The sequence below is a fragment of the Anolis carolinensis genome, unplaced genomic scaffold (genome assembly GCF_035594765.1).
Source record: "Anolis carolinensis isolate JA03-04 unplaced genomic scaffold, rAnoCar3.1.pri scaffold_9, whole genome shotgun sequence".
NCBI classification, from domain to species: domain Eukaryota; kingdom Metazoa; phylum Chordata; class Lepidosauria; order Squamata; family Dactyloidae; genus Anolis; species Anolis carolinensis.
In genome coordinates, this window is record NW_026943820.1 from 1 (window position 1) to 10297 (window position 10297).

The 10297-nt window shown below is 40.3% G+C and overlaps 1 long non-coding RNA gene across 1 annotated transcript; it reads right to left on the reverse strand.

Annotated features, from left to right (window-relative positions):
* Nucleotides 1–594: 594 nt before the first annotated feature.
* LOC134293683 (uncharacterized) lies at nt 595–10021 on the reverse strand. The gene is made up of 3 exons (XR_010000639.1): nt 9823–10021; nt 8496–8578; nt 595–7223 (listed from the first exon to the last, which is right to left on the reverse strand). It is a non-coding gene; the product is annotated as an uncharacterized LOC134293683 (long non-coding RNA).
* Nucleotides 10022–10297: the final 276 nt, after the last annotated feature.

A 10297-nucleotide genomic window follows, 5' to 3' on the forward strand; every position in this document is an offset into this window, starting at 1 on the left:
AATGTAATTATTAAATTGTATTGCATCGGATTATCATGTGTATATAGTATATTAGGAGTATAGTATGTTTGGGACTCCAATTCCCACAATGCCTAGCAGCCTGCCTACGTGTTGGGGAAGAGTCCAAAACACCAGGAGCGAAGGCCGAAGTGGGTTTTCCTGCCTGGGATTCCTTCCGCGCCTTGGCCTGCGAACGTTGTTTGGAAGGCCAGGCTCCCGGCTCCCTTCCTCCTCCCGGGTCTTGGCAACGAGGCCTCGACGGAGCCGGGTCGCCGTGGAATCGGCCGCCCCGAACGACTTACCGGGCCGGGCAACCATCTTGCCGCCGTGACGGAGGCCGCGCAGACGCAGAAGTGAAGGGAATGCCTGTAGTGGGCGGGGCCAAGTTACCTCAAATACGGAACAGGCCGCGCAGCCGCAGAAGGGAAAAGGATGGTTGTAGTAGGCGGGGCCAAGTTTCTACTAGGGAGCAGGCCGCGCATGCGCAGGTCTGCAGTGCCTTCCCTGCTCCATGCTTGTTAGTCCCTGTTAACTTTCCCACAGGAATGGCCCTGCAGATTAATCCTGCCAGAGAAGTTAACCCATGAAGCAACCTGGACACAGAATATTTTATTTATTTATGACAGTATTTCTTCCCAGACCTTATCACCCAAGAGGAGACTCAGGGTGGCTTACAAATAGATAACACTTATAAACAATCACAATCACATTTCAACTCAATTTAAAATTCAAGTTACATTAAAACATTCGTAAAATTATTAACCTCATTTCTATCCCGCTCATTTATGGAGATGAGCGGCATACAAGATACATCCAGACAAAAATTCAATGCAAATAAAGCAAACATTACATAAAATCAATAGAAACAATCAACATATAAATACACTTTAGTGCCATGTAGGCAGTTAAATACTCTTTGGCAATGGCCAGATGTACTTGGGGTGCAAGAAAATTGTGGTGTTTATTAATAATACTTTATTTTTATACCCCGCTCCCATGTCACATGTAATAAAGTCATACATTAAAACGATATAAATAATAAAACCATATAACAGAATATCAGAACAATGAGTCTGAGCACAGTGCAAAACTTATAGTGTTTCTCTTGACTTTATTTGTAGAAAACAAGGTTTATAAAAGGCAGCAGCACAAACTGTATTGTAATCTAGATGTTTAAGGCTGTCAAAAATTAAACGTTTGAATAATAACCAGAAAACACCTTTTTTTGGGAAGAGTTTTATTCTGGAACGCTGACATTGTTGGAAAGGGGTCGAGCTCAGCAGCCAGAACGGCAAGGCGTCCTGCTCTCTGGGATCTTCTTCCGTCCGTCCATCCATCTGTCCGTCCTTGGCTCTTGTCCAGGAGGAGCCCCTCCCTCGGCGATTCCGGAGACATAGAACAAGGGAGAAAACAAGTGTCAGAAAGGCTGAACCAAGGGAGCATCTCGCTTTTGGGGGCTCTTGGGAACTGTGGCTTTTTCTACTAGGATCCCCTTCCACCAGGCATTTATTTATGGGGAGCGGGGGTCCCTGCACAGAGAAAAGGGGGTCCTAAGGGGGTCCCACGTTTGCATCCAGAACCAGGCTCCCTGTTGCATGAGGAACGCGGCTGCCGGGGAGGGAGGGCTGTCCGTTGGCCCTGGGCGGATGGCGGAGGGGCTTTCTAGGCCGTCGGATTGGGGGAGAGCGGGGACCAAACACTGGGGTCCCGAGGGGGGGCGCTCCCAGCGCAGGGCAGGGACAGGGTTAGGGTTCTTCCCACCCGAGGCCCGGAGGCCCCCTCCCAGCTTGGTTCTTGCCAACAGGCAAAAACAGCCCTATTCCTGCTCTAGTTAGAAATGGGTTAGTAGGGTTAGCAGGTTAAGGTTAGTTCAGGTATTAATCTGAGCTGCTACGAGATGTTTAAAATGCCCGTGACGTGAGCTGGGAGCAGCCGCTCGGGTCCCCAGAGTTGTTTCCTTGGGTGCAAGGGTTTTAATATATATATTTATATTTTTATATCCCGCTGTCCCGCCAGCCGCGACCCCCTGCCCGTCTAGGGAGATCCGCCCACCCCCCACGATCTGCCCAGGGCAAAGGGAGGACCCGCCCGTCCCTGAGTGGGGCCTCAATGCCCCACTCAAGCGGAGCCGTGAATGTGTTCCTCAAAGGAAGGCCTAGCGCACAGGGAGCCTGCTTTCTGATGCAAAGGTAGGAGTGAAATGCCTGGTCTGACACATTAATGACAGGGGATCTCAGTTGGGGGGCCCTCCCCCTAGCAACAACATAATACTAATAATACAATCAGTGGGGGGGCCCTCCCCCTAGCAACAACATGGTCCTATGTAATAACATTGTGCTAGAATAATAATATACTCTATTAATGTCATATGGAGACTATTATATATAACTAATATTAACATCTAATAACATTGTGCTAGGATAATAATGTACTCTATTAATGTCATAGAGACTAATATGAATAACTAATATTAACATTGTGCTAGGATAATATATACTCAATGTCATATCTATACTAATATCAATAACTAATAAAAACATCTAATAACCAAGATGCTCCTCCCCCAATAACATGCTATTCTAATTTATATTGTATATACAGTAGTCTCATCCAACACTCTCTTATCCAACATTCTGGATTATTCAACGCATTTTTGTAGTCCATGTTTTCAATGCGTCGTGATATTTTGGTGCTAAATCCGTAAATACAGTAATTACTACATAGCATTACTGCATATTGAACTACTTTTTCTGTCAAATGATGTTTTGGTGCTTAATTTGTAAAATCATCAACTAATTTGATGTTTAATAGGCTTTTCCATAATGCCTCCTTATTATCCAACAGCGCAGGCTGGAAAGCAAGCCAGCTGCAATTAACTGCAATGAATCACTCTGACCAGGAGGTCACGAGTTCGAGGCCCGCTCGGAGCATGTTTGTTTGTCTTTGTTCTATGTTAAAAGGCATTGAATGTTTGCCTATATGTGTCATGTGATCCGCCCTGAGTCCCCTTCGGGGTGAGAAGGAAGGGCGGAATATAAATGCTGTAAATGAATAATAAATATCAACAAATCACTCTGACCAGGTCATGAGTTCGAGGCCAGCCCGGTAAAATGCTGTAAATAAATAAAAAAATATTCGCTGGCCCATTTCTGTTGGATGACTCTACTATGTGTATATATATGTATGTATATAAAAAATTTAATATATAATTATAACATATTGCATAAACATATAATGTTCATATTATTATATTGTAATACGATATACTAATCATAAAATATAATAATATTAATTATGTATTACATTTTGCATGTAATACTACTAATAACATTACCATATATTCATATAGTACAATATAGTAATTTACTGCCAGTATTGTACTATGGTAATAATATTAATATTGTATGTACATTTAATTTGTAAGCTGTTCACCTTGGGGGTGAGAAGGGCAGCGTATACATCTAGCAAATAAATAAGTAATGCAATATAATACTAACAATGATACAATATAATAATATGAATTACATATAATATATTAAATGTAATATTGCTAATAACGTTTCTGTATAGTGGTATAATGCAATGTAGTAATATATAATGCTAATATTGTGCGATGCTAATGATATAGTGTATGTAATACACCTATCTGTATTTTATGATGTGTTTTATGAATACTGATGTAAGTTAATGATGACTTACATTGCACTGTATGGTTTTTTATATATGCGTCTTATTGTTAAGCTGCCCTGAGTCCCCTTTAAGGGGAGAGAGGGCGGGATATAAATATTGTAATAAATAAATAAATATGTAAATATAACTCGTAAGCCACTCTGAGTCCCCTTTTAAGGGGAGAGAGGGCGGGATATAAATGTAATAAATACAAAAATCTCCTTTTACCAGGCTTCAAATTAATCATATGGGGTCCCCCCATGCCTGGCTATGCAGAATAGGCTGTAGCCCATAGGCCTGCATTTAGGTTAAGATTCTCCCAGGCATCCTATTAAAAATAGAGGGTCCCTCACCTTGCGTTAACCGAAGGGGTTCCCACCTGCTAGGTTTGGCTTTAAACGCAGCGGGTCCCTCAGAAGCCTGGTTTTTAATTAATTGCAAACCTCCTTTAACGAGGGTTTGCCTTACAAATAGTTTTCCACGTGGAAAGGTTGGCATTAAAAGGGGGTCCACGTATACCTTAAATGGATTTGAACTGAACACACCTATCTGTATTTTATAATGTGTTTTATGAATACTGATGTAAGTTAGTGATGATTTATATTGCACTGTGTGGTTTTTATATATGCGTCTTATTGTTGAGCCGCGCTGAGTCCCCTTTTAAGGAGAGAGAGGGCGGGATATAAATATTGTAATAAATAAATATGTAAATATCACTTGTAAGCCGCTCTGAGTCCCCTTTTAAGGGGAGAGAGGGCCGGATATAAATATTGTAATAAATAAATATGTAAATATCACTTGTAAGCCGCTCTGAGTCCCCTTTTAAGGGGAGAGAGGGCGGGATATAAATATTGTAATAAATAAATATGTAAATATCACTTGTAAGCCGCTCTGAGTCCCCTTTTAAGGGGAGAGAGGGCCGGATATAAATATTGTAATAAATAAATATGTAAATATCACTTGTAAGCCGCTCTGAGTCCCCTTTTAAGGGGAGAGAGGGCCGGATATAAATATTGTAATAAATAAATATGTAAATATCACTTGTAAGCCGCTCTGAGTCCCCTTTTAAGGGGAGAGAGGGCCGGATATAAATATTGTAATAAATATGTAAATATCACTTGTAAGCCGCTCTGAGTCCCCTTTTAAGGGGAGAGAGGGCCGGATATAAATATTGTAATAAATAAATATGTAAATACGAAAATCTCCTTTTCCCAGGCTTCAAGTTAATAATCTGGGGTCCCCCCATGCCTGGCTATGCAGAATAGGCTGTAGCCCATAGGCCTGCATTTAGGTTAAGATTCTGCCAGGCATCTTATTAAATATGGAGGGTCCCTCGCCTTACGTTAACCAAGGGGTTCCTACCTGCTAGGTTTGGCTTTAAACGCAGGGGGTCCCTCAGAAGCCTGGTTTTAAACTAATTGCAAACCTCCTTTAACGAGGGTTTGCCTTACAAATGGAGTTTTCCACGTGCCAGGAATAAATACCACGTGCCAGGCCCTTTAAAAGGGGGTGCAACCTTGAATGGATTCTCTTTGCAAGCGCTTGGCCGGAAGCCCCAAACTGCTTCAAGGCATTTACAATGGCCAATCGCCGGAGTGGGAGTCCCCGATCTATTGGGGAAGAGTCCCCGTGGGCACCAGCTGTACATGTGTATGTGTTTGTGTGTGTCATGTGTGTTTGTGTGTCTCATGTGTGTGTGTGTGCAAGGCAGCCGTGGAGGCTGGAAGGAGTGTCTCACCTGGCTTAAGGGCTGCGCTGTAGAATCTCCTTCCCGGAATCTTCTTTTTACCTGTGTTGCAGATCCTTCCCAGACAGGAAGGATCCCTCTCGGCCGATGGGAGACGGTGTCCGGCAGGAGCCCTCCGGGAGTCCAGGCACATGGAACGGGAGAGAAAACAGTGCGTCTATACCTGACTTTTCATGAAAACAGCCTAAGATATCTCCCCATGGCTGGCCTCACGGGTTAAAAGAAGCAAGGAAATCCCCACATCTGGCCTTAAAGGTTAAAAAAACCAGGGATTTCCCCACGTAAGGGACTTAAAGGTTAAAATAACCAGGGATATCCCCACGTAAGGGATTTAACGGTTAAAATAACCAGGGATATCCCCACGTAAGGGATTTAATGGTTAAAAAAACCAGGGATCTCCATATTGCCTGGTGTTACGTGAAATAGGAGATCTCTATAGGGCAGGCCGCCTTGGTTTAACAGATCTCTATAGGGCAGGCCGCATTAGTTTCTGGATAGGAGATCTCTATACGCCTAACTTTAAGAATAGAGGATCCCCTTTAACCAGGCTTTAATTAGGAATAGTGGTCCCCTGGGTGTGTGGCCTTACATAAATATACATAATAATAACAAGAACAATAACAATAATAATTTTATCTGCTTCCTGGTATTTCTTTTTCCTGGAATCAATAATAATAATAATAATCATAATCATAATAATTTTATCTGCTTCCTGGTATTTCTTTTTCCAGGTGCCTATAATAAATAATAATAATTTTATCTGCTTCCTGGTATTTCTTTTTCCAGGTGCCTCGAATCAATAATAATAATAATAATAATTTTATCTGCTTCCTGGTATTTCTTTTTCCAGGTGCCTCGAATCAATAATAATAATAATAATTTTATTTTTGTACCCTGCCACCGTCTCCCCAGAGGGACTCGGGGCGGCTCACTGATATAAAACCAGCCTACCATGCTATCAAATACAAACAATTAAATTTAAAAGGAATTAACAAAAATCACAATCATGATGCCTATGTTTGCAGTAAAAAAAAAGGTTCGCCACGTGCTAGGCGTTGGCATGAGGCACACGGCTCTGGTCTCCCCTTGAGTGTGGCCTCGAAGCTCCGCCCGGGGAGGGAGGGGGCGTCCGTTGGCCCTGGACGGATGATATACAAGCGGCAGGGTCCATGGGTTGGGGGAGAGCAAGGGGCCCAGACCTGGCTCCGTGGGGAACACACTAAGGACCAAGAGGCTGCTCTCAGGACACCTTAGGGGCCTTTTGCAATGTCCTTACATGGGGGCCCTTTTATGGGGGGCCAGGAGGCCCCCTCCCTTCCCAGCTTGGTTCTTGCCATCAGGCAGAACAGTCCTATTTAAAAGGCCAGGGTACCCTATTTAGAATGGTGTTAGTAGGATGTTAGTGAGTTAAGGTATTAATATTTTTATTTCTAAGTTGCAAGGACATCTTAAAATGCCCGTAACGTGTGCTGCCCCCCGCGATGCCAGGGCGGGCCCCCCCGCTGACCCCCAAGCTGTGACCCCTACGGCCCGTATAGGAAGACCCATCATCTGCCTAGAACAAAGGGAGGACCCGTCCGTTCCCGAGTGGGACTTCTTCGATGCCACACGCGAGGGGAACCGTGTGCAAAGGTAACCCTTTTTTTAATGCAAAGATAGACATTAAATGCCTACCCTTACACCAATTACCCTGAAAACGACCTTTTTTGGGAGGCAGGCGGTGTCCTTGCGAGGGTGTCTTCAAGCATCTTCCGTCCTCTGTCTCTCGACCTTTTGTTTCTTTCTTCACGTTGACTTGAATTCAGCGCTGGGAGAAGAGTGAGTGGGAAAAAAGCATTCAGAAAAAAAACCAGACATTGTCTTCTATCTATTTTGCAAGGCCAGGAAGGCAGTTCCCATCTTGTCTCCTGTACCTGTAACATGCTATGCTAATAATATAATATGTATTATGTATATATATAGCGTATATAATATACAATACAATAGACAATGATATATAATAATATATTGAATATACGTACAATATATTATATTATTATATTATTATTAATGTTATATATTATTATTAATATGTTATATTATTATATTATATTCAATATAATATATTGAATATACATACAATATAATACAATATATTAATTATGTTATGTATTACCTGTAATATTTCTAATAACATTACAGTATGATGGTATAGTACAATATAGTTATATATAATGCTATTATTGTGAATGCTAATACTTTCTATGTACATATAAAATTATATATAATATATAATCAATATTATGTGTTATTATTATATTTTATTACATTACAATATTATTATCAATATTATATGTATATACATTAAATCATTATTATAAACTACATTGTCCATTATATACAAAATAATACATATATATATATATATGTGTGTGTGTGTGTGTGTATATATATATATACACACACATATATATATATATATATATAATTTTCAGCATATCATGTTATGGGTCTTAAGGCTGGAAATAAATCAGATTGGTAAAAAAATGCCATTATTATTCTACTCCTTTCCTCTAGAAAGCTGTCTGAATTTTCAAAAATGTTGCCATGTGTTGTCAAAGGCTTTCATGGGTTGTTGTGAGTTTCTGGGCTGCCACCTCAAAAAGCAGGGCCAGCTAACACCTCCAAACACAGGATTCCCCCAGGCAGGAAGCAGCCAGGCCTTGAAACTGCAGGCCATTCAATGCTAATCAAGGTGGCCAATAACAGCATTCACATTTGCCTGCAACAGACAAGGGTTCTTTCTCCCACCCTGGACATTTCGCAGATATATAAAAGCCTCATCACTCCCCTACTTTCCTGCCATAGATGTGGGCAAAACGTCAGGAGAGAATGCTTCTGGGGCATAGCCATACCGCCCGTAAAACTCACAACAACCCAAAATTTTAGCCTTTTTCTTCTTCTCTGGAAAAGACCTTGTAATTATTTTTTTTTTTTGGTTTGATATAATAAAATATCAATACATAAAATAGAAGTGAAAAGAAATGATCTGGATAAGAAATAATTCAGATTATAATAAATAAAAAAGAACAATATTCACCTGGTCCCTTCAGAAAAAGCTGTGGAAATTTTCAAAAATTTTGCCTTTATTTCTTCCGTCTGTTTCACAAGGCTTTGCCATTTCTGAGGGAATAATAGGAAGAGATTAAGGAAAAGCCTATTAAACATTAAATTAGGTTAGGATTTTACAAATTAAGCACCAAAACATCATGTTATACAACAAATTTGACAGAAAAAATAGTTCAATAGGCAGTAATACTATGTAGTAATTACTGTATTTAAGAATTTAGCACCAAAATATCACAATGCATTGAAAACATTGACTACAAAAATGTGTTGGATAATCCAGAACATTGGATAAGCGAGTGTTGGATAAGTGAGACTCTACTGTATTTGTAAATATTTTTTCCGAATATTTTCCTTATTTTTGGCAAATATTTCCACAAATATTTGTATGATTTTTTGGGTGAATATTTTGTGAATATTTTATTTCAATGTTTGTGAATGTTTTCATGATTGTTTTTTTCTGAATGTATTTGTGAATATTTTTTATGAATATTTTTGTGAATATTTTTCCCCAAATACTTTGCTAATTTTTGGCAAATATTTCTGCAAATATTTTATTAATTCAATATTAATATTTTAATGATTTTGTAAATATTTCAGTGAACATTTTTTCCCCTGAATATTTTACGGTACAGTAGAGTCTCGCTTATCCAAGTTTCTGGATTATCCAACCCATTTTTGTTTTCAATATATCGTGATATTTTGGTGCTAAATTTGTAAATACAGTAATTACAACATAACATTACTGCATATTGAACTACTTTTTCTGTCAAATTTGTTGTAAAACATGATGTTTTGGTGCTTAATTGGTAAAATCATAACCTAATTTGATATTTAATAGGCTTTTCCTTAATCCCTCCTTATTATCCAAGATATTCGCTTATCCAAGCTTTAGCTTGGAGAAATGAGACTCTATTGTATTTTCTATTTCAAGGCTTTGTGACTTGAGGCGATTTGAGGCAAAAAATAATGAAATATTAATAAATGAAATAGTTTTCTTTCTTTCTGTTTCACAAAGCCTTTATGCAACCTTATCTTGTGCTATTTGAGGCCATTTTTGATAAAATTAAGATAAGACTAATATATAAAATAGGCATTTTCTTCTTTGTATTTCAATTTTGAGGAGATTCCTGAGGTAAAGAATTCCCAAAATAACAAGGAAAGCAACATAAAATGAAGTGCGATTGGAAGAGAAGCCTTTCCTGAGGTAAAAGTGATTCCCAAAAGGAAAGGCGTCTCTTTAAACTCCAGATTAATTTAAAATGAACCAGGTGAGCCTGTAAAAAGGGGCCCTTATTCACCTGCTTCAGAAACGGAGCCTGTCTCTTCGGGCCTTCTAGCCGCGGCTGCCCTTTCTTTCTTTCTTTCTTTCTTTCTTTCTTCCGACCCAGGCCTTCAGAATGGCTCCCAGGCCAAGCTGCCTTCTCTCTCGGCGTCCCGAGATTGTCTGAGGCAAATTTTACAATTTACAGCCAAGAAGAAGCCCCGCCTCCAAAACGGCCGTTTTTTTTTAGCCTTGGTCCCACCCCTTTGCCATCTGTCGCCGCCCGATTGGACGATTCTCCTGCTCGCCAATTTGGGCGCGAAAACAGGGCGCTGCTTGACGCATGCGCACTCCGTTGTCATTTAAAATATATTAGCCTCCCAATCCGGCCGCCTTTTTGGCCTTGGTCCCACCCCTTCGCCATATGTCGCCGCCCGAATGGACGATTCTCCTGCTCGCCAATTTGGGCGCGAAAACAGGGCGCTGTTTGACGCATGCGCACTCCGTTGTGA